The 24,844-nt window shown below is 39.7% G+C and overlaps 1 protein-coding gene across 7 annotated transcripts in view; it reads left to right on the forward strand.

Moving 5' to 3' along the window:
• The first annotated feature begins 383 nt into the window (after positions 1-383).
• FRYL (FRY like transcription coactivator) overlaps positions 384-24,844 on the forward strand; it is a 246,852-nt gene continuing 222,391 nt past the window's right edge. For 4 of the 7 annotated variants that reach the window (XM_081234991.1, XM_081234990.1, XM_081234992.1 and 1 more), the window contains exon 1: positions 384-589. The gene's annotated coding sequence lies outside the window, so the exon portion shown is untranslated. The remainder of the gene's footprint in view (positions 590-24,844) is intronic. The other 3 variants (XM_081234994.1, XM_081234995.1, XM_081234996.1) reach the window with 1 other exon arrangement.

A 24,844-nucleotide genomic window follows, 5' to 3' on the forward strand; every position in this document is an offset into this window, starting at 1 on the left:
GGACTTTGCAGCTGTGTTTCTCAAACCCGTAAGGAGAGAGAGCGATAATGGGTAAGGGGCGTGCAGACTAAGTCCTTCCTTGCCCAATCAGGTGCACAGGAAGATGTCCTTTTACCAATAAAAATAAAGTTCGCTTACCGGAGGCGGGAGGGTGAGCCTTGACTGCCAGTTCTCCAAAGCAACGATAGAGTAGAAGACGGAGAATGATTAGAAGTAGGACCAACCCAGGAAAGGGGGCGGGGTGAAGGTGGGGGGTAACTCTGAGCGGCGGCTGGACTGGCGAGTGGGATGCGACAACTGCTGTTCCTGTAGTAGTGTTTCTCGCCAATCAGGAAGGCTAGGGAGTGGGCGGGGCGGGGAAGAGGTGGGAAGAGCTCGCAGCACCGCCGGGCGCCCGTTGGGCTCTGGGGGGAGAGAGAGAGAAATCCAGTTAAAATCAGAGTCGGAGGGAGGTTTAACCACAGATCGGTTCCGATCGGATTATTCCTTAAAGGGGACGCGCCATTGTCAAGAGAACGGAGCCTGGGGCCCGAGGGCGGGGACCGGCGGCGCCTGAGGAGTGAGGCAGCTGCACTTGGACTGGGGACGGGTAGGTGTTGCCTGAGGAAAGGCGCTTCATTTCACTTTCTCTTCCAGCCCCAGGGGTAGGCGCCGGGATGCCCGCCGACTGGCGGCCACAGCCCTGGCGGGAGACGAGGTCGCCGGCCCTCGCTCGCTGCCTTTCTGATGGGAGTCGAGGGGGAGGCGGGCCAGGATGGCTGGCAAGCTGCGCCGCCCGGGCCAAGACTCATAACGGACACTTAGCCGCGGCGTAGCCCCCGCCTCAACCGAAAACCCGCCGGAGCGGCAGCGGGTCCTCGGGGAGCGCCGCGCGCCCCGCTCCCCCGCGCGCCCGGCTCCCCCGCGCGCGCGCTGCTTCCTTGCGCGCCCCCTCTCCCTCGCGCGCCCCATTTCGCTCGCGCGCGCCGCGTCCTCGTGGACTCGCGGGAGCCGCCCCGCGGGGAGGAAGGTGGCGGCGGCGGCGGCGAGGCGGAGGGAGGTCGGCGGTCACTGCTTCACTGCCCCGGCTAGGAAGGCAGGGCTGAGGAGCAAACTTAGCGCGGCAGCTGGAGGCCCCAGGCGAGGAGGACGCTGGGGACCCGCTGAGCGCGCGGAGTCGCCAGCCCGGCCCAGCATTGTCCTGCTTTTCCTTTGCTCTCGTCTCTCCGCCCACTGCTCTCGGTAGTGGGGAGGGGTGCGGACGCGGGCGCCGTGCCCGCGCCGCTCCGCGCCTTCCGCGCACCCCCAGACCCCGAGCCTGCCCGAGCCGGAATCTGCCCCACCGACGCCGCAGCCAGCGCCTTAGGGCCGTGGGGGCCAGTGAGTGTCCTTGCAGCTCTCAGTCTCCGTACCGGCGCAGGCTCCCTGGGCGCTGTGCTCTTACTTGTAACTTTTCTTTGCCAATTGCTGGAAGTTGTGGCTTCCGGGCGGCAGGTTCTTTGGACAAAACCTCAGTTTCTTGCGTTCTGGAGAGCCTGATTTCTACAGCGAAATGGTTCTTGATCGCTGTCGGTGTTTTCCTCCCATCCCAGTTTCATTTCTCGGCACCTAAAATCGCTTCTCTCGTGGATTTGCATTGTAAGGGAGGATTAACCTCGCTCAGGTCAAGATAATTTGAAAAAAAAAAGGGAGCGGTGCTGATGACGAGCTAGAGCTCTATGTAGAGCCGAATGCGCCTTAACCTTTGAACTGTGGAAAGTATTACCTCGACTTTACTGGCGGAGCTTCTTTTGGAAGGAAAAAAAATTGCAAAACGAAACAGAACAAAAAACTCCAGGTTGCTAGGGTCTATAGGATTAGGAAAAAAAATAAACTTTTGATAAAAGTAAAGTTAGTTTTGTAACTGTTCTGCCCAGCAGATATCTCCGTAAATTTCTGCTACTGAACCCATAGGCATTATAATTAGTAACAGTAACTTGTACTATTGATAAAACATGTAAGAAGTTTTTTTCCATCTTGAGCACTGCTGCTATTCTATACCTGTCAATACTTGCTAAAGAAATTATATTTAGAAACAGTACCTCCTTGTTAGAGACCTTATTTAGAAAAGGAATGTTCTCGTGAACCGTTCATTTTTGACAGTTTCTTCTTGTGCAGTACTTTGTAGAGAACTTGCATGTGCAAGTTACAACACTATAAACAAAGCTGCGGTGTGTGTGTTATTCTGTAGTCTTTTTTTGGCTACTCGTTATCAAAGATAGCATTCCATCCTGTCTTTTCTTACATTCTGAGTTATTTTGTAAAATTACTTCTCTGGAAAAGTGAATTTTATTGGAACCTCTGGCCCAGCGGGGTTTTTTTTTTAAGCAATACTAACAACTTTCCAAAGTGTTCATTGATTGTATGAGTGGTGTGCAGCATTATAACAAGTTCACAGGCTCAGCAATAACAACAGAGAAGCTATACTTGGGAATCTAAAAGCCAATTTCAGGTAATAATATTTGAGAGATACTTGACTCTTCCTATAGAATTTAGGAAGTGTAGACACACAAACATGATCTTTCGTACTAATCTTGATGGTATCTGGCGTTGTTACACCTAATATCCTCCTTCCTCCTCTTCTCTTTGATCCTCTTCTTCGATAAGTATGTCAGGCAGGCCCGCTGGCATAATCGTCTTTTCCATCTCATAATAGAAAGTAGAAGATTAAAAGAAGCTTCCAAATTTCTATTTTTGTTTACTTTCCAGCTTATTTAAACAATAGAGGAGAAAATTCCTGAACTTTTAAAAGATCGCATATAAAGAAAACACTCAGAATTATCTTTGAATTATCTAGGCTATGTTTCCTGGAAAACATATTTTTCCTGTGTGCTTTTCACATTGTTTTAAACATTGTCCTAAATATACACATTGCCAGGGAATTTCTTGAATTGTGAACTGTCCATTGAGATCCCTGGGAACTAGGACTGTCCTCTATTTCTGTGCAGATTCACTGTGTCGCCTAGTACTTTTCTAGTGCCCAATTAATGTGTTGACTTAGGTCTTTGTGACAGAAAACGATACTGTTCTATAGAGGCTGCTTGAGAGGCTTATATATTTATTTTTTAAATAAACACCTTTCTGAGCAAGTTACACCAAAGAATAGCAATTGGTTTAGTGCTTGGGGGAAGATATATTAATCTAGGGGCTTTTTGTTCTGTGTACAAAACTGTGATTTGTTTCTAATATCTGTTCCACGGACATCTTTTGTGATGGTGATTGTTTCTTGTCCCAATTGTTAGAATTAGGTTTAATCTGTCAACATCTGTTGAGTACCCATTTATTTGAGGAGTTTTATGGAAAGGTAAAGTAGAAATGGATGACAGTCATTGCTCTCAAAGTTATGGAGTTTAATGGGAAGATGCAAAATTATCATCCATAGGGAAAAGATAATGTGTATCCCATTGCAGTAACAGGTGCAAACTAACAGTGACACAGGATTCATGCCAAAAGGGTAAAGGAATAGTGGAATGATAGAAGAAACTTAGGTGATGTGGGAAAGTTTTCATTGCTTTATGTAGCAAATTTTATAATATATATTTTAAAAATTAAATAAAGTATGTTTGGGGTGTATGTTCACTACTTGAACTATTTTTAATCTATAAAATATTGGGGGGGCCAGAGCATGTACTCTGAATTTCACCTATTGTTACCTCATCACAGGGATCATCTATATAACCCAGCTCAAATGTCACCTTGTCTGCAAGCTCTCCTGTTCTCCTGATCCTAAGTGGCGGCTCTTTTCTCTTGCTCCTGTAAAGTCCTTTTACAGCACAAGCCATGCTCTGACTTACAGTATAGTTATGTGTGTATTTATTCATTAGCTTGTGGATTTTGGTAAAAACCATTAACAAAAGTTGGAGCCTTCCCGCCCCCCACCCCACCCCCTGCCAGTCCCTTTTACTGTTGCCTAAAGTACTTGAGCAGGTTTATTATTATTAGCCCAATAGAGTCTGTAAAACCACAAGCAATAAAAAAGTTCATATTGTTTTGTTTGGGGAAAGAGTATATGAGTGTTTAAAGGAAAAACCAGTTTTTTCCTTATCGCCAGTTTCACATGCTCATTGTAAAATATTGTTATGAAGGAAATGTATAATTTAGAAACTAAATATCCCCTCTAACATTGCCCCTATCACATTATAACTATTGGTAATGGTTTGACTTTTAATTCCAGGTTTTTTTTCCCCTTCTTTTTTTTTATTACCTTCAGATAGGAGTGCCTTAAACTATCATACTTGAGTAAGTTATGTTTACTGGGAATGGAGAAAGGTAATCAATTTTTATACACTTATTTATTTTTTATTTTACATAATAAAATAAATAATTATTAATTTCTCCAGGTTCAGTTATTATTGTTATTTTACCTGTTCTTGAGAAACAAGGCTCCCACCAGTATTTTTGTGTTCAAAACATAGTCTATGATTTATAGACTATTAGAAACATAATCATTTCAAAAATGGTCAAAACCTGTGTCCCTGAACATTTTAAGTATCTTTACGCTAAAATGTTTTTGGAGTACATACCGTAAGCCTAATCTCTTCTCATTTCTTAATTCTTCTCGTCTCTAGAGAGCATTAAAAATTGCTCCGAGACTGCCAACTGGCACTGCTCACAGTAGCCCCTGGAGGAATGTAGGAAGATATTTGTTTCTCATCAGTTCACACACAGAGGTTTTACTCTACCCTTATGTTGCTCATTATAAAAAGGGAGCTACAATTTAGGCTGATGAAGGAGGTGATAAGATTCTGTTGTTCTGGGTGCTTCCTTAAGCCAGCCCAGGTGGGAAAAAAGGTTTTCCAAAGGTTCCTAAATAGAAAACGCAGCTGCAAGCAGCCAGGGCTAATCAGGTGAGAAATCTCCATTTATTCAGGAAGTTTTTATTGAAAACTACACCTAATTTGTGCACCATGTAGGCACTGAGAATAGGATGATGAAGTCTGTCTGGACCACAAGCTATGAGCTCCTCTGAGTAGGATCCTTAAATAGAGTGGTACATATGGATGAAAGGTAGCATACATGATGTGTACTTTTAGGTGATTTGTTATTCACCCTTGTTTGTTGTTCTGTATAGCTTCTTTCAAAGTATCCTAACAAACAAACCTGGTATTCCATAGGAGGTGGGTTGGGGTCCTGGAGCCTGTTAAAGTAAATCTGTGAGCTGTAGAATTTTTTTTTTTTTTAATTTCAAGCACTGCTATTCCTGTGAGGCAGAATATTTCAGAAATTCTGCAGATGTTGATATGTCTTTCTTTATACCCTACAAGGATCGTCCATTTCATAGGCCACCGTTATGACACTGTATCTGTAACCTAGTAGGTAATGCACAGTTTACTGATGGAATAGTAACACATTCTTTTAAACTCAAAATGCTATAATAAATAGATAGCTTTATCAGGATTTTTTTCTGTTATGAAAATAATTGTTTTGAAAAATCACTTGTATTAAAATATAGTGTGAAGTATTTCTAACTTTTACAAAATGGACTACCTCCTTTCCCCGCAAGCCTGTTCTGTTGCTCGATCTTTGTATTGGTGGGGAAAGAATCAGATTGTTGAGAAAGGGGCCTTGTAGAATTGTCAGTGATGGAGTCAACCAGGCTAGGAAGAATATCTGACCAAGGATACATCCTATGGAGTTTGACCATAATGCAGCAAGTGTGATTTGTCGAGTTTTGAGAAGAGTTAAAAATTTTAAATAACAGCTTAATTGAGATATAATTTACATGCCATACAATTCACCTATTTAAAGTGTACAAGTCAGTGGTTTTTAGTATATTCTGGAGTTGTACATCTCTATCACAACCAATTTTAGAACTTTTTCATCACCCCATCACCTTCCTTACCTCCCTCTTCAGCCCTAGGCAACTGCTAATCTACATTCCATCTCTATACATTTGCTATTCTGGATATTTCATATAAATGAAAGATAACATTTTAATAAATGTGCATTCCTGTGTAAATCCGTCCCTCTAATGTGCATAAATCCTAGGAGTAGAGAGGGTCTTTTCATGACCCTCGAAGTTTAGAAAGATTTTCTTTAAGAGGGAATTTATCTAAATCCTTATTCTACCTAAGCCTGGAGAGAAATGGGAAAAGAGATTTTTTTCCCCCTATAAAAATCATGACTCATTTTGAAAGAAAGAAAGAAAAAGACTCATTTTGGTGACACTTTTTTGTGTTCATTTAATCATTTGGTGACTCTCTACAAGTAAGTAATTTGTCTCAAGTTCTGTATACTGGACTTAAATAAAGGACGGTACTTTGAAAGAAGTTGAAAGTACTTGGTAAGTTCTAATCATTGCTGAATGTAACTTGATGTTTACCTTATTGGTTCAGAATATATTGCGCAACTTGTCATTTATTTGATCAGAGATAGTGCTGCGTAAGTTGATTGTGATGAACTTGTATTGCCCCTGCACAGTGCTGAGACCTTGTAGGCACTTAATAAGTGTATATTGGTTGCCTGACCACTATGATCATAGATATTTTCATCAGCTCTCTAGTCCTTATTTTCTGTCTCGTAGTAATAATAGCAGCTACATTTATTGAGTGCTTACTAAGTAATAAGTTCTTTATATGTACTATCTTTTTTTTTTTTTTTTCGTGGTATGCGGTCCTCTCGCTGTAGTGGCCTCTCCCGTTGCGGAGCACAGGCTCCGGATGCACAGGCCCAGCGGCCATGGCTCACGGGCCCAGCCGCTCCGCGGCATGTGGGATCCTCCCGGACCGGGGCACGAACCTGCGTCCCTTGCATCGGCAGGCGGACTCGCAACCACTGCGCCACCAGGGAAGCCCTATGTGCTATCTTTTAAAGTAAAAGGATGCAATTTAGTTTTGAGAATTTTCTGTATCTCCATTGATTGTAGTTTTACAGGCTTCTGATCATTTCTTTTTTTTTAGATTATTTTGAATGACCATTTTTGATCAAACCTAAGACACTTTGATGCCACTGCATTCTTGAACTTTTAGGAAATGTCAGCATAAAGTTTTTACCAACTGAATGTTCCTGTTGGTTGACAGCAATTGTGAGATACATTTCTATTTTAGAACAACCATACTTCAGAGAGGTTGAAGTGGTGGTAGTGTTTTTTTAAAGGGCATCTGGGAATTGAAGAGGGGGATATTAGTTTGTTCATTTACTGCAGTGCAGCTTCATTTTTTTAGGTTGTAAAACATTCACAGATACGCCTTGTTGCCTGAATGAATTTCAACATAATATTTCAACTTCTCAGAACTCCTTGTTTTGTCCTCTTTTGTGTGTTGTTGTTGTTGTTGTTTTTTGGGGGGTGTGTCTATTTCATGGTAACATTCAGATGTGATGTAATTTAGTTCAATACTAAAGAATGCTGGAAAGATCATTTAAATGTGATTTTCAGTCTTCTTCTCCATTAAAAAAATTTAAGATGGATAATGCTGTCTATAAATACTAGAAAAAAAAAATTACTTTGGTGGTTCCATTCATGTGTCTTGGATGTCAGTGAACTCATCACAGTGTATTTGAAGAATCTCCAGCCATTAGTCTCCTCAGTCAGCAATATACAGACCACCATATTTTGTTCATTTGTTGGTGAAACCATTCCTTTCTAAAGCATGTTTGGTTTTGGGGAATAGATTTGCTTATTACTTTATTGTTGCCTGTATCTCTTTGTTTGCTCTCATTACACCCACCTGTAGTAGTTTACTCACCTTTCTGATTTGGTATTTTCCGTGTGATATGAGACTAGAACCCATAATCACTTGTTGAATGGTGGATAAAAATGATAGAAGGTTCTGGGTGAGAAACTGAAGAACTTCCTGTGCATGGAGCTTTAGTGCTAGGACCTTGTTGTGTTGGTTTTTACTGCTTAGAAGTAAAAGGTGGTATAACAGCGTGGTATATTTAACTTCCCCTGAATAATGGATCTCTTAAAATTCCGTCTTATTAAGTCTAACTCAAGTGGATGGAGAATAATTAAGTGGATGGAAAATAATTCTTTTCTGGTTGTCTTGATAGTCTACTTCATGTGAGAACCCAGCCCACAGCTTGTATACCAGGATACCTGTATTCATTGGTATATTGTTTGCTGCAATTCAGAAATTAGAGGCTTTAAAGAACTGTGAGGTAGCATATAAAATAGCCACATGTGCCTGTTATCTCGATATTTATATTTGAACAGGATCTTTTGCTAATCTGTTTTCTTTGAGGTAAAATTACCTTTGTAGATGCACTTTTCTGTGTTTATGTTGATGGTAACTTAGGCTGTGTATTGTTTTTAATATTCCTGGCAATACTGAATCCATAGTATAGTTTCAGTGAATACTGGTTAGAGTTTTAGTCATACATTTCTTTATGGTTATTTCACTTTTTCCTGTTGTAGAACTCATGGAGTCATAATGTTTAAGAGCTGGACTGTCCTTGGGAATGATCTAATATGACTCCTACATTTTGTAGACGAGGATGAGATTGTGACTTGTTTAACCTATGGATAAAAATTGAGTTCTTTTTGATTCTCAGTCTCATGTTTTTCCTGTTCTGGCATATGCTTGCCCAAGTAAAAAATGTAAAAGATAGAGTCTTAGATTATTGTGGCCTCTGTAACAGAGGTCTGCAAAAGTTTTATGTCACACTCCAGCCGCATAAAAAAGTGTATCTGCATTCCCAATATGATGGCCCTAGAGAGCCATCCGAGCTGTCGTATGTATCAGTAGTTCATTTCTTTTTAGTGCTGAGTAGGGTTCAGTGTATGGATGTACAACAGTACACAGTTTGCTAACTCTTCACCGTTGAAGAGCATAGGAGTTGTTTCCAGCCTTTGGCTGTTACAAATAAAGCTACTGTGCACATTCGTATATAGGTTTTTGTGTGAACATAAGTTTTCATTTCTCTGGTATAAGTGCCTAAGAGTGTAATTGCTGGGTTGTATTGTAAGTGTATGTTTAGTTTTATAAGAAATGGCCAGACTATCTTCCAGACTGGCTGTATATTCCCAACAGCAATGTGTGAAAGAGCCAGCTTCTCTACATGCTTGCCAGAATTTGGTTATGTGTTCACTGTTTTTAAAAAATTTTAGTCATTTTAATAGTTGTGTAGTGATAGCTCATTGTAGTTTCAATTTGCCTTTCCCTAGTGGGCAAATTGTTTCCCTAATGAGCAAATTGAGTTGTTTTTCATTGTTGCATTTTGAGAGTTCTTTATATATTCTAGATATGTCTTTTGTTAGATATGTGATTGGCACAAATTTTCTTCCCATCCACAGCTTGTCTTTTCATCCTCTTAACAGGGATTTTTTACAGGGGCAAGAAAGTTTTAAATTTTCATGTAGTGCATTTAATCATTGTTTTTTCTTTTATGATTGTTCTTTTGGTGTTGTGTCTGTGGACTGTTCACCTAGTCCTAGGTCTCAAAGACTTTTTTTCCCTGTGTTTTCTTCTAAAAAGTTTTATAGATTATGTTTTACAAAATAATCACATTTTTACCTTAAAGCTTTTGATAAAGCACTGGTATTGGTAACAGGCAGTTGTCAGCTCTCCCATTTTCTTGTTGCTTGCTTGTATTTTGCTTTTTTAATATGTTTAATCTGCCTTCCTTTGCAAAAATCTTAAAAATCCATCCATGAGTGATATCATAATTCTACTGAGATCTGCAGATCTACTTACTTGGGCCCATGCGGGCTGCAGCATGTTGTGATCTGCTGAAAGTGAACAGGTGAGAACATCACAAACAACCCCTCCAGGGTGCGAAACTGCTACCTCTCCCTTAGGAGACTTTCATCTACTGCAATACCTGAGTGTGTAGTCAGGGTCACAAACAGAAACTCTTCTGAATATCTTAAGCTAGGAGAGATTTCATATGAGGTATTAGGTGCTTACAGAATTGTTAGAAGGGCCTAACAGCAGGTTTTAGGGGGTCAATCCAGAGGTAACTCACCAGGGCAGCTCAGAGGCCACCTTGGGAGCCGTGCTGGAATCAAGACCTCGTGCCACCTCTGCCACTGCTGCATTTGCCTCTAGATACTCTGAAAACCGCAGGACAGACCCCAACTTGCAACCCTGGATTAGGAAGTCAGATCAAGACACCTCTGCTGCTGGTGCTCCTGCCGCCCCACTTCTCGTCACCCAAGAAGTTGGGGGATGGACTCTGGAATTATGCTGTAGAGAAATCTCATATTTCCACAGCTGTGCTTGCCCCCCAAACAACTAAAAAGGCTCCTTTCTAATTGCTCATAGGTAGGCGGGAGGTCAAGTGCGCCAATCTGTGGTATCCAGCATAGTTCACGTAAATGCCATAAGATGGAAGCAGCCTGATGCAGGACCAAGAGCAGGTGCTGGTGTCAATCTGACACACTGAATATTAGTAAACCTCAAATTTCAAATTTAAGATAACATATATGTACTATCTTCTAGTATTTTCTTTTTACCTTATTGGCTTGAGAACCCTTCTTTTGAGGCTTGCATTTACTCCACTTTGAACTTAATACATTTTGCATGTCTAAGTAGTAGGAACATAGCAAGTCTGGTATGATTTTTTTCCCAAATATTTAAATTTTATTCTTAATGAATTGCAAATTTTTCCTTTTTTTATAAATATATACAAGTATAAAATGTTACTGTTTTGGGGAACACTCATTAAATTCAGTCAACATTATTCTCTTGCTGTCTGGACCTGAGCTTTCTCTCTTACACCTATGTTTTCCCCAGCTCTCCCTGGAGAATTCTGTGAAAGAAGTGGATTTTCTCCTAGAACTGTGCTTTGGTATCAGAGGCACTCCAGCCAGCAGCCATCAGTACTCTGGTTTCTATTTGTTGAAAATAATTAAAGTTTGGTTTGTTTTATTGCATACTTTGAATTTTATTCCTGGGTGTAACAAATTTTGGCATAAAACCAAAAATTGAGACATACAGATATCTTTGCAAAGACTGGTTTTATATGGTCTGTAATGGCAGTCAATTTAAAATACAATAAAATAAGTTATATTAAAAATTTTGAGTATGTGTTCATGTGCATTTTTCTAGTGAGAAGTCTGTAGGTTCATCAGATTCTCAAAACAGAGGCCATGACCCAGGAAAGATTAAAAACGGCTGCTCTAGAGGTATAAGTTCAATCAAGACATTTGCCAAACATTTAACACCAAGGCTTCTGCCGTCAGTCACAGATACCTCCCCTGATCTCCATCCTGTATCTGTAGACTTTTTTCAGGACATAAAAAGAAAATTATTGTTACCCAAGTGTTTAGGGAGGGGCCAAGGAACATCATAAGAGGTCATTATTAGATGAGGAGAGACACCTGGAAGTCAATTATATCACCCCAATAATTTTTTTTAAGAAGATATGTTCCCATATGGCTGATGGTTTCCTGAAAAATAATGTGTTATACATGTCAAGACATAGTAAACTGTTGATATCTGCAATCCAGTATATTACATCTTGGGGGATTTATTTGAATGCTTGAAATAGTTATAAAAATAATTTATATGTTCAACTCTAGAGCCTAAAATTGTACAAATGGGGAAGGAATCTACAAACTTAAACTCTGTAATTCATTTAAAATAGGTAAGAGATGATTCAGAGACACATAAATGTGTTGGATTTTCACATCCGATATGTCACATTTTCGCATAATTTTAGCTTTGTTTCTTAACTAATGACCTCTCTTCATATGCCAAAGCCTAAGTGGAATGTAGCATGGTTTGTAGAGATTTAAAAACCTTTTGTTTAAATAAAATCATGCACAGAGATCTCTAATATAAAGTGATGAAAGGAGAGATGGTTTTAGTTGATGTAGGGGCAAGAAAAGCCTTACTTTTTGTACATTTACCTTTACCCCCTCCCCCCCCAGACACACACAAATAGAGTTATGAGGGCTTTAGAAACAGGTGGGCCTAATGTAATCACAAGGGCCTTTAAAAGAAGAAGCAGGAGGCAGCAGAGTCAGAACCAGAGAGATGGCATCGTGAGAAGGAATTGACCGGGCGTTGCTGGCACTGAAGATAGAAGGCCGCCGTGAGCCAAGGAATGTGGGCAGCTTCTATAAACCAGTAAAGGCAAGAAAATGGATTCTCCTTAGAGCTTCCAGACAGGAATGCAGCTCTACTGACACTTTGATTTTAGCCCTGTGAGACCTGTTTTGGACTTCTGACTTCCAGAACTGTAAGACATATATTCGTTACCACCAAATTTATGGTAATTTGTGATTGCAACAATAGCAAACTGATACAGTGCTTACTTAATACATTTTAGGAGTAAACATTCTTTCTTAACACAGCCTGCTGAATTTTACCCTCATCTATTTCAACAGCTCTTTCTCTGTACCTGGTTTTCCCTTTTCAGAAGGAGAAGAACCAGAAGATCCTAAACTGTCTTCAGATTTATCAATTTCACTTTAATTCTTTATAGGTTTATAATATATGCAATATAAATTAATAAAAGGGTTCGAGTGCTTACCTTTTCTATGCTGGTCGTGATGAAGTTAGAAAAGAATGTGGCAAGACCCTATTGTAGATAATAATCAAACAGTTAACAACAATAACTACCAAGCATCAGATGACTGAGCGCCAAAGTGAGTGGTAGGGATAGTAGTAGGTATCGTGAAAGGGCAAAGCAGAGAGCAGCTGTTTTAGACAGGAACAATCTCTGAAGGCTTTGTAAAAGAGATTTTTGAGCTAGGAATATGCTCTTAAAGGTATTGGGGAAATTGGTTCCAACAAAATAATCTGTGTTATTAGAAACACAAAACTTAAAGTTTACTAGTTTAATTATTATTTTATTATTTTTTGTGAACACATGGGAGAAATATATTTTTCCTATTGATATTTTTATGGTGGAGGAAAGACTCTTGTAGAATTTTAAAAACTTGTAAATGCAAACTACAGTAAATTGATGACATTTGTCTTGATAGTGTGAAGTATAACACCTGAGATATCTGTATTCCCTGTGTTGCCTGAGTGATACATATTGCCTTGAGTGATACATATTTTCATTGTATTTTAATGTTTAAATCTCAAAATATGATTGGAAACCTAGTATGATTTAATCTGAGTTCATTGTGTTATAAGTGCTAAAAACATTGACCATGATTACATTTTTGAAGAAAAGGTATTACATGGGCTTGCTAAAGATAATTATGTTAGACTAAGCTTACTTTTTAGATAGGATTATTGGACTGTGGGTCAAGAGAATGCAGAAGGTACAGTATAACTGGATTTCAGCCAAACATTTTATAAGATTTCTCTGTTGACAGGGGGAGGCTGTGGGCTGGATGGCCATAAAATTAGGTAGAAATGTGATTGGTTGAGTAGCACCTCTAAAAATTAGTAATGAATTGATGACAGCTGGATAAAAATTTCTAGTGACATGCTGAAAATCACTGTCCATATTTTTGTAATGATGTGAATGAAAACATTGATACCATGCTTATCAAATTTTTGGATGAAATGAATTTTTTAGGGTTGACTTTTGAAAATAATATTTCTGACTGAAATGGTGGGCTAAGGCTAACATGATAACTTAATGGAGCTTGATGTGAAGTCCTGTATATGAGTTCAGAAAACAGCTGCATAATTATAGGGGTGAGGGAGATGTGGTTGAGTACAAACAACTTAGGTATTTTAATTACTCTGATAAACTCAATATAGATATAAAATGTACTGCAACTATAAGAAAGGCTTCATAGAATCGTCATCTGGACTACTGGAGGAGGAGGTTCAGAAGAGGAAAGGTATCAGTCTTACTTTATTCTGTACTGTCCAGATTATACCTGGAATACTTTGTTGAGTTCTGGATGTGACATTTGACGAGCTAGAAAACAGAAAATAACAAGTGTTGGCAAGGATGTGGAGAAATTGGAACACTTGTACATTGTTGGTAGGAGTTTATGATGGTACAGCTACTGTGGAAAACAGTTTGACCACAAACAGTTAAACCGAAATTATGATATGACCCACATGTTCTGTTCCTGCGTACGTACCCAAAAGAATTGAAAACAGGTGTTCAAAAAAATATTTGTAATGAATGTTCATGGTGGTGCTTACATAGCAGTTTACTTTAGCTAAAAGGTAGAAACAACCCAAATGTAATCAACTGATGAATGGATAACCAAAATGTGGTATATGTGTACAATGGAATATTATTCAACCGTAAAAATGAAGTACTGATAAATGCTTCGAAGTGCATGAACCTCAAACGTTATGATTAGTGAATGAAGCTGGACACAAATGATCACATATTGTATGAGTCCATTGATATGAAATATCTAGGACAGGTAAATCCATGGAGACATAAATCAGTTCGGTGGCTGCCAGGGGCATGGGGAATGGGGAGTGACTGCTTGATGGGTATGGATTTCCTTTGGGGGTGATAAAAATGTTTTGGAACTAGGTAGAGGTGTTGTTGATTGCAAAACATTGTGAATATACTAAATGCCATTGATTTGTACACTTAAAAAGGTTAATTTTATATCATGTGGATTTTAGCTTAATTTTTAAAAAGTGTCAGTACATATAAATCAGTTGGATAGTATTGAGAGTCCAGAAATAAACCCTATGATCAATCAATTTTTAAAAAAATTTGACAAAGGTACCAAGACAATTCAATAGGGAAAGAACAGCTTTTTCAGCAGTGTTGAGGCATCTGGAGATCCCCATGCAAAATGAATTTGAACCCTTCCTCACACCATGCACAAAAATTAACTAAAAATGGATTACAGATCTAAATGTAACAGCTAAAATTATAACATTCTTCAAAGAAAATATGAATAAATCTTAGTGACCTGGGTTAGGCAAAGCCTTCTTGGATATGACACTAAAAGCACAAGCAACAAAAATAGGTAAATTGGACTTCATCAAAATTAAAAACATTTGTGCCTCAAAGGATACCATCAAGAAAGCGAAAAGACAGGGCCTCCCTGGTGGCGCAGTGGTTGGGAGTCCGCCTGCCAATGCAGGGGATACGGGTTTGTGCCCCGGTCTGGGAGGATCCCATATGCCGCGGAGCGGCTGGGCCCGTGAGCCATGGTCGCTGAGCCTGCGCATCCGGAGCCTGTGCTCCGCAACGGGAGAAGCCACAACAGTGAGAGGCCCGCGTACCGCAAAAAAAAAAGAAAGCGAAAAGACAACCCACAAAATGGGAGAAAATATTTGCAAGTCTTGTATCTAGGATGTATAAAGAACTAACAACTCAATAATAAAAAGGCAAATATCCTAATTAAAAATGAGTAAATTTGGGGCTTCCCTGGTGGCGCAGTGGTTGAGAGTCTGCCTGCCGATGCAGGGGACACGGGTTCGTGCCCCGGTCCGGGAAGATCCCACATGCCGCAGAGCGGCTGGGCCCGTGAGCCATGGCCACTGAGCCTGCGCGTCCGGAGCCTGTGCTCCGAAACGGGAGAGGCCACAACAGTGAGAGGCCCGCGTACCGCAAAAAAAAAAAAAAAAAAAAAAAAAAAAAAAAAAAAAAGAGTAAATTGATGAATTTTATGGTAAGTGAATTATCTCAAATACTGGTAAAAAATGAGTCAAGTGGAATATGTTTAGCGATTTCTAGTCTTATGGGAATCAAAAATTGAAATCCTACTCTTTCACTGCTTTTCCTTTTGCCTTTTGCCCTCCCCCATTCCATCTCTCAACTTTTATCAGCTGTACCTTTTATCCTTACAAGGTTGTAAACATTTACATTCTGTTCTGTAACCTTAATGAAATCTTTGGTGCTTTGTTTTTGTATCGGTCATACATCTTTTAATTACCATGCAAATATTAATTGCAGAATGGAGTAGTGAGTTTATGGTTACATTTCCTTCTCTCCACACCAGTGTCATGATCCCATGCCAATAGAAGGATGATGTTCCTAGTATCAAAGACGAATGGATTCTTTTTCCCTATAATCTATCAGTTGCTCAAAATCATGTCATATGTATATGTTTTCACACTTGAACCATTACCTCCTTGAATAGCTTTTTTGTTTTTCCTGATGTATCATTTTGGTTGTTTTTGGCAGCATTTTACAGAATATCCACCCACAGGTGACATACCTGGTGGTTCTGACGTTTCTCTTATTGCCAGTGGCTGCTGTAACTCCAAGCATCTTTTTTTCACTTACTAAAAGGCAGGAGGAAGGGGATAGGATGAGTGCTTTTTTTTTGGACCTTCCCCCTTTTAAAATATATTTTTGAAAAATTTTAAAACATAAAAAAGTTGTGAGAATAGTAATATGAACTGTCTTTCACCTAGATTCATCAGTTACAAACATTTTGCTGTATTTGCTTTTTCCTTTCTTTATCTTTTGTTTCTATAAATCTAGATCCAGTTGTCCTTATTTTGGTGAATCTTTTGAGAGAAAGTTGCAGAGATCATGATTCTTTACCCTTAAATACTTCATCACATATCACATAAGAAAAGGTGTGATCATGGAACAATGATTAAATTCAGGAAATGTAATTGTCACAGGTTGAGATCTCTGGGGAGCAGATGCTGAACCAGAATTAGGATTGTATTTACAAAAGTGAAAGAAGGACGCAGGATTGGGCAGGTGGAGCTGTCAGATTGTGATGACACCCTGTCTGCCAGCACAAGGAGTGCACCTGGAATTAAGACTGTCCATTAGGGGAGTTCCATGTTGGGTAGAAATTGCTTGGCCTCTGACTTGCGTTTTTCATTTATGGGCTGGGAGCTGTCCAGAGAATATCGAGACCCTCTCTTGAAGGCTGAAGCTAACTCTGATGAAACGAACAGCTTAACCACACTCCTCACTCCTGGTAGTGAGTCTTTTGAATGTGAGTGGTAGATTTCCATGTCTACCACAACACGGTACTATTATCTAATATACAGTCCATGTTCAAATTCACCAGTTGCCCAGTAATGCTCTTTATGGCAAATCTTCCTTCCCACCATCAGATCTCTTTTTATCTTGGAGGAAAGTCTTTCAAGAAGCTCCCCAGATGACTTTCCTGTAAGTCTCATTGGCTTAAACTGAGTTGCTCGTTCACCTCCATTGCTCAGGCCAGCTGCTGGCAAAGGAGAATGGGATTTCCAGGGCTTGTTTAGACCTGTAGTGATTTATCCCATGGGTCTGGGCAAGAGTCTGCCTTCCCTAATCCTGTGCTTCTCACCTGATACCTTAGAGAAAAGAAAAAAAAAAGATTAGATTCCTTTAGCAAGGAATAAGGAAGGAAAAGCTGTAGGTAGACAGCATTCTGCTGGAGCTTTCTGTTGCATACCTTTTTTTTTTTTTTTTTTTCTGTTAAGAAAAGAAACACATGCATTCCTGTTGTGAAACCAGCTTCTTAGTTATTCTGTCTTTGGAACAGAATCCATTCCTTTCTTCCTTTCGTGGAGTTCACTAATTTTCTGTATTAATAGGATGAATTATAGTTTAGTCCTGCTGCACACCTGCCATTCTGGGATTTCTTTTTCATTTCACTCTTGGATCATTTCCACTGTTTCCTGTGTTCTCACATCCACTTTATTGGTTTTCATTCTTGCTTGCTAAAGAACGCCCTCAAGTAATGTTCTTACATGTCTGAAACTGTCTTTATTCTGCCTTCTCACTTGATTGATCATTTGGATGTAAAAATCTAGGTCAAAATTACTTAATTCTGGAAGTTTTCATGACATTGCTCTGTCTTCTACAATTGAGAGTTTGATTTTAGTCAGATTCTTAATTGTTTTTTCCTCAAATCATTTAGAATAATTTTTGGCTATGAAATTTCACAGGATTTGTCTAGGTGTCTCTTTCATGGAACAGAGGGTAGGTCACTTGTTTTTTATTCATTAATTATTCGTTACCTGGCTCCCTGTTTTATTTTATACCTGTACTTTATTATTGACCTTCTTTTATTGTTGTTAACAATCTCTGGGTGTTGTTAACATCAGTGTGGATGGTTCATTCAAAGCCCTTGACGATACCTTTGACAGACACTGCACCTATTAGTCATTCTTCGCTTTCTTAAGACTAGTTTTGTTCAGGTATTTAAGGTTCACCTGCTTCACGGGCTCCTCCCCAACCCAAAGGGGGCAGTTTGTAAAGCAGCCTAAAGTCAATAGTGTTAGTTTCATTCTCCTTGCCAGTGATTGGTTCAGGCACGGTGACGTATAAAGGAAGTCCTCTGGGAGTCTGGTTTCCTTCAATTTATGAAGGCACACCCCTTCTTTTGGATGTGGTGACGTGAGCTCATGATACATGGAGCTGCTGCAGCCATTTTGGGTCACTGAGAAGAAAGCAAGATGATGTATGACCCCCAACTCAAAAATTAGCTTGTTTAAAATTGAATTCCTGATCCCTAGTGCTCCCCAACCCCAGTTTTTTGCTTCATCTTTCCAGTTGCTCAGGCCAAAAAGTCTTGCCGTTATCCCTAACTTTATTGTATGCACATAGAATATGGACATCCCACATCCTATTCATTAGAAGATCCTAAAAGCTCCCCCTTCAAATTATATTTGCAGTCTTACTACTGTTTCCTATTGGCACTACTACCATCCTGGTCCAAGTCACTGCCATTTCTTGCCTGGATTACAACAACAGAGCAGTGGCCACCCAGGGAATTTTCTTAGGGTTCAACTAGACAGATGTTTGGATTGCCATAGGCCACATTTGACATCAGATTTGCTTAAGAGGATATGAGAAGAGGATATGGGAAATACAGCTTACCAGCAGAGAAGAATCAGATACTCTCTTTGGTAGAAGTCCTTGTAGCAGTCTACAAGGAGAACAGCCAGAACCATTCTCTGTGCCTCTCCCCTCTTCCAGGTGAAGCTTAAGTAAGTAATGAGGCTCACATGATGGATATAAATTAACTTTGCTTAGGAGCCCCATGTTTCACAAGAGCCATTATCTTGTGTAACAACCCGTGAGCATAGCTTCCAGGATCCCTACAAAGTATGTGCCGAATTATAGGAGTCACCATAGTAAGGGAAGCCCACAGTTACAGCCACTCACCAGGTATTTATTGTTTCTCTCGGTCCGAAGCAACTTACCAATAGTCATTTTTACCATAAGCAACGTTGCCTGGTAACACAGCTGACATTCTGCCTGTATGGTTTCCAGGGGAACAGAGCTAGAAGATGAACTGAATCCAAGAGCAATTTCTCAGGCTCAGGAACAAGGGTTTTGCTAACACTTCAGTCACAAACAGCCTCGTAGTGAGAGTTCTCCGGCATCAGTGCTTCTCCACTGTATTCTGTTCTCAGCACAGTAGCCAGAGCAATCCTTCTAAATGTATGACAGTCATGTTACTCTTCTGCAAACCGTGCAGTGGCTGCCCAGAACACAGCTGCCTACAGGCCTTACCTGAGTTGGTCCCTCGTTACCTCTCTAATTCTTTTTTCCTATTACTCTTTCCCTTACTCATCTGCTCTAATCATCCTTTTTTTTTTTTTTCTCTCTCTAATGTACCAGCCATGTTCCCACCTTAGGGCCTTTGTGATTGCTCTTCCCGTGTGGCTGGAATATGCTTACTCCTGATAGCTACCTGGCTGAGTTTTCAGATCTTTGTTGAAGTGTCACCTTTTTAATGAGATGTACTCTGACTATTTAAAAATTGCAACGCCTGCCACCTCTGGCACTTGCCAGTCTGTGATTCTTCTCTACTTTTCCTTTTTCCTTTCTTCCCTCCATAGCTTCTCTCATCTCTTTATGCCTCATAATTTATTTATTATTTCTATTGTCTGTTGTCTTCCCTTGTTAGCATGTAAGCTCTAAGAAGGGCAGGATTCTTCTCTTTTGTTCATTGATGTATCTCAACTGCCTAGGACAGTGCCTGGCACATGGTTGAAGCTTAGTAGGTTTAAGTGCACACACAATTACAGAGGGCTTATTGTACACTGAGCATTTGACATTCATTTAATCTTCATGAAACCCTCTTGAAATAGGTACTTTTATTATCCCTTTTAAAAATAAGCGTGGATACAGAGGTTAAGAGACTTGATTCATGCTGCTTAGCTCGTAAGTGAGTCCTTGCAAGCTGGCTCTGGAGCCTGTGTTCTTAACTGTATGCAGTTAAGCATCTTTCTGCATATATTTTTTTAAACCTGATTTTAGATTATATCTTTTTGGTAAATTCCCCTTTATTAACTTAGAGGTTATGGCCATTTTAATGTCTTGATGCGTGTAGCCCAATTATTTTGCAGGATCCCATTAACCATACGTGAATGTATTCTTTAAAAAAATGATTATTGGGGTGACTTAATTGACTTCTGATCATCCTCTTTCACCTAATAATGAACTCTTACGGTGTTCCCTAGTACTTCCCTAAATACTTGGGTGACAATAAATTATTTTCCTTTTATGTTCTTGGAAGGGGGAACAGATACAGGATGGAGGTCAGAGAGGGTTTCATGATTAATCATAGTAGAAGCCTCAGTGTTAAATAGTGGGTGAATGTCTTGGTTTAACTGATACCTAAAAACTTGCCATTCTCAATCTTGTCTGAATGATGGCCCCCTTTGAGAATCTAATGAAAGCTACGGACTTCTTGCATGAAAAATGCCTATAAACACACGCTTTAAAAATTTTATAGAACTTATTGTATTGTAAATTGATTTCCATCACAGGCCATATAAAACCAGTCTCTGCAAAGATTTCTATAGGGCTTCCCTGGTGGCGCAGTGGTTGAGAGTCCGCCTGCCGATGCAGGGGACACGGGTTCGTGCCCCGGTCTGGGAAGATCCCACATGCCGCGGAGCGGCTAGGCCCGTGAGCCATGGCTGCTGAACCTGCGCATCCGGAGCCTGTGCTCTGCAAGGGGAGAGGCCACAACAGTGAGAGGCCCGCCTACCGCAAAAAAAAAAAAAAAAAAAAAAAAAAAAAAAAAAGATTTCTATAAAGTCGAGTTTTTGTTTTTGTGTAAAATTATATGCCGCATCCAAGAACCAAATCCAAATATTTGTTTAAAAAAATTGAGCTTTTTATTTTCAAAAGTTAATTTTAATGGGAAGACTGGTTTATAATAAGTCAAAATTGTGACATTGTCTTTGATATAGCGATACATACGTCATTTAAAAATTTTCAAAGTATTTTTGTTTTAATGTCAACCAAAGCAGAAAACGTAATTTTTAAGATTTGTAGAAATAATTGGAATTCGAGTCAGATCACATAAGACAAGGTTTTCTTTTTTTTAATTAAAAAAAGCCTTTTTAATAGACTTTATTTTATTTTATTTTTTATAAATTTATTTATTTATGGCTGCGTTGGGTCTTCGTTGCTGCGCACGGGCTTTTTCTATTTGCGGTGAGCAGGGGCTACTCTTTGTTGCGGTGCATGGGCTTCTCATTGCGGTGGCTTCTCTTATTGTGGAGCACAGGCTTTAGGTTCATGGGCTTCAGTAGTTGTGGCTCATGGGCTCTAGAGCATAGGCTCAGTAGTTGTGGCGCACGGGCTTAGTTGCTCCACTGCACGTGGGATCTTCCCGGACAAGGGCTCGAACTCGTGTCTCCTGCACCGGCAGGCAGATTCTTAACAACTGCACCTCCAGGGAAGTCCCTGTAGACTTTATTTTTTATAAAGACTTTTTTTCAGAGAGCAGTTTTAGGTTCACAGCCAAATTGAGAGGAAAGTACAGAGATTTCCCATAGAGCCCTTCTCCCATTCATGCATAGCTTCTCGTATTAACAACACCCCCCATCAGGGTGGTGTATTTGTTACCACTGATGAGTCTACACTGATAAATCATAATCACCTAAAGTCCATAGTTTACATTATGGCTCACTTTTAGTATTGTACATTGTAGGGTTTGGACAGATGTGTAATGACGTATATCCACCATTATAGTATCACACAGAGTATTTTCCCTACCCTAAAAATCCTCTGTGCTCTGCCTAATCATCCTCCCACCCCTCCCCGGCAACCACTGATTTTTGTTTTTACTGTCACCATAGTTTTGCCTTTTCCAGAATGTCAATATGTACAATATGTAGCTTTTTCAGATTGGCTTCCTTCACTTTAGCATTATGCATTTAACATTTCTTCATGTCCTCTCATGGCTTGATAGTTCATTTCTTTTTAGTGCTGAATAATATTCCACTGTTTGGATGTACCACAGTTTATCCATTCACCTACTGGAGGACATCTTGGTTGGCAATTATGAATAAAGCTGCTGTAAACATCCATGTGCAGGTTTTTGCATGGACATGGTTTCAACTTGGGTGAATACCAAAAAGCACCAGCTGCTGAGTCGTAAGGTAAAAGTATGTTTAGTTTTGTAAGAAACTGCCAACTGTTTTCCAAAGTGACTGTGTCGCTTTGCATTTTTACCAGCAGTGTATCAGAGTTCTTGTTCCTCTACATCCTCTCCAGCAGTTGGTATCGTCATTGTTCTGGAATTGGCCATTCTAATAGGTGTGCAGTGGTATCTCACTGTTGTTTAAATTTGCATTTCCCTGATGATATATGCTATGGAACATCTTTTCTATGCTTATTTGCTATCTGAATATCTTTTCTGGTGAGATGTCTGTTAAGGTCTTTGGCCCATTTTTTTAAAAGGATTTTTAAAATTTTTATTAGAGTATAGTTGATTTACAATGTTGCACTCATTTCTGCTGTACAGGAAAGTATGTCAGTTATACATATACATATATCCATTCTTTTTTAGATTCTTTTTCCATATAGGTCATTACAGAGTACTGAGAAGAGTTCCCTGTGCTATGCAGTGGGTCTTTATTAGTTATCTGTTTTATATATGGTAGTGTGTAGATGTCAATCCCGATCTCCCAATCTATCTCCCCCCCACACCCCCACTTACCCCCCTGGTAACCATAAGTTTGCTTTCTATACCTGTGACTTAGCACTTTTCTCTGTATGGGAAGATGCTAGAGTCTGGGCTCATTGAAATCATTCCTTTGATATGCACCTTAGCTGTCTAGGGCCAGTATCCTGTTCTTTCCCATCTTGAGTCCCCTTAGGGTGCACTGTTGGGAGTTGGATAATTTTTATTTTTATTTTATTTTTTAATTTTAAAAATTTATTTTTGGCTGCGTTGGGTCTTCATTGCTGCATGCGGGCTTTTCTTTAGTTTGGGTGAGCGGGGGCTACTCTTCGTTGTGGTGCGCAGGCTTCTCATTGCAGTGGCTTCTCTTGTTGTGGAGCACAGGCTCTAGGCACGTGGGCTTCAGTAGTTGTAGCTTGTGGGCTCTAGAGTGCAGGCTCAGTAGTTGTGGCGCACGGGCTTAGTTGCTCTGCGGCGTGTGGGATCTTCCTGGGCCAAGGCTAGGACCTGTGTCCCCTGCATTGGCAGGAGGATTCTTAACCGCTGCGCCACCAGGGAAGCCCAGGAGTTGGTCCATTTTTAAATGTGGTTCTTTTCTTTTTGTTGAGTTTTAAGAGTTCTTTGTATTTTTTTTTAAACAACTCTGTATTAGGCATGTGTTTTGCAAATATCAATATTTTCTTCCAGTCTGTAGCTTGTCTTCTTATTCTCTTGATACTGTCTTTTGCAGAGCAGAAGTTTTTAATTTTAATGAAGTCCAGCTTATCAATATCCTTATTAGTTCTATCATGGATTGTGCTTATGGTGTTGTATCTAAAACATCATTGCCATACGCAAGGTCATCTATGTTTGTACTAGTGTTATCAAGAGTTTTATAGTTTTGCATTTTACATTTAGGTTTATGATACCTTTTAAGGTAATTTTTGTAAAGGGCCTGGTGCTTTCTATTTTGGAATGTTATTAATTACTGATTCAATTTCTTTAATAGATACAGGCCTAGTTAGATTGTTTCTTCTTGTGTGAGTTTTTGAAGTTTTCTTTGCATGTCTTTCAAATAATTGGTCCATTTCATCTAGGTTATCAAATTGGTGGACATAGAGTTGTTCATAGTATTTCTTCATTCTTTTCAATGTTCATGAGATCTGTTGTGATGTCTGTTTTTATATCTGATATTAGTAATTTGTGTCTTTTCTCTTTTTTTCCTTAGTTAGCCTGGCAAGAGGTTTATGGATTTTACTGATTTTTCTCTATTAATTTTATGTTTTCCATTTCATTGATTTCTGTCCTAATTATTATTATTTCTTTTCTTCTCTTTACTTTGCATTTAGTTGCTCTTTCTAGTTTTTTAAAATGGAAACTTAGTTTATTGATTTTCAGATCTCCTTTTCTAATATATGCATTCAGTGCTATAAATTCCCCTCTAAGGATTTTTTTTTTTTTGCTGTATCCCACAAATTTTGGTAATTGTTTTCATTTTCATTCAGTCAAAATATTTTAAAAAATTTTCTTCAGATTTCTTCTTTGACCCATGTGTTATTTAGAAGCGCTGTTTAATCTCCATGTGTTTTGAGATTTTTCTATCTTTCTGTCATTGATTTCTAGCTTAATTTCATTGTGGTCTGAGAGTAGATGCTGTGTGATTTCTGTTCTTTTAAATTTTTTGGTGAATGTTCTATGTGAGCTTGAAAAGAATGTGTATTCTGCTGTTGCTGAAGTAGTCTGTAGAGGTCAATTATAACTAGTTGATTGATGGTGTTGTTGAGTTCGACTATGTCCTTATTGATTTTCTGACCGCTATCCAGTCCATTTCTTATAGAGGGGTGTTGAAGTCCCCAACTATAATAGTGGATTCATCTATTTCTCCTTGTATTTATTTCTATCAGTTTTTGCTTCACGTACTTTGTTCTCTTGTTTGGTAGATACATGTTGAGGATTGTTATGTCTTCTTGGAGAACTGACCTCTTTATCATTCTCTAATGCCCCTTTTTTTTTTTTTTTCGGTACACGGGCCTCTCACTGTTGTGGCCTCTCCCGTTGCGGAGCACAGGCTCCGGACGCACAGCCTCAGCGGCCATGGCTCATGGGCCTAGCTGCTCCACGGCATGTGGGATCTTCCCGGACTGGGGCACGAACCCACATGTGTCCCCTGCATCGGCAGGCGGA

This window comes from Mesoplodon bidens (assembly GCF_964165515.1).
Source record: "Mesoplodon bidens genome assembly, chromosome: 1".
NCBI classification, from domain to species: Eukaryota; Metazoa; Chordata; class Mammalia; order Artiodactyla; family Ziphiidae; genus Mesoplodon; species Mesoplodon bidens.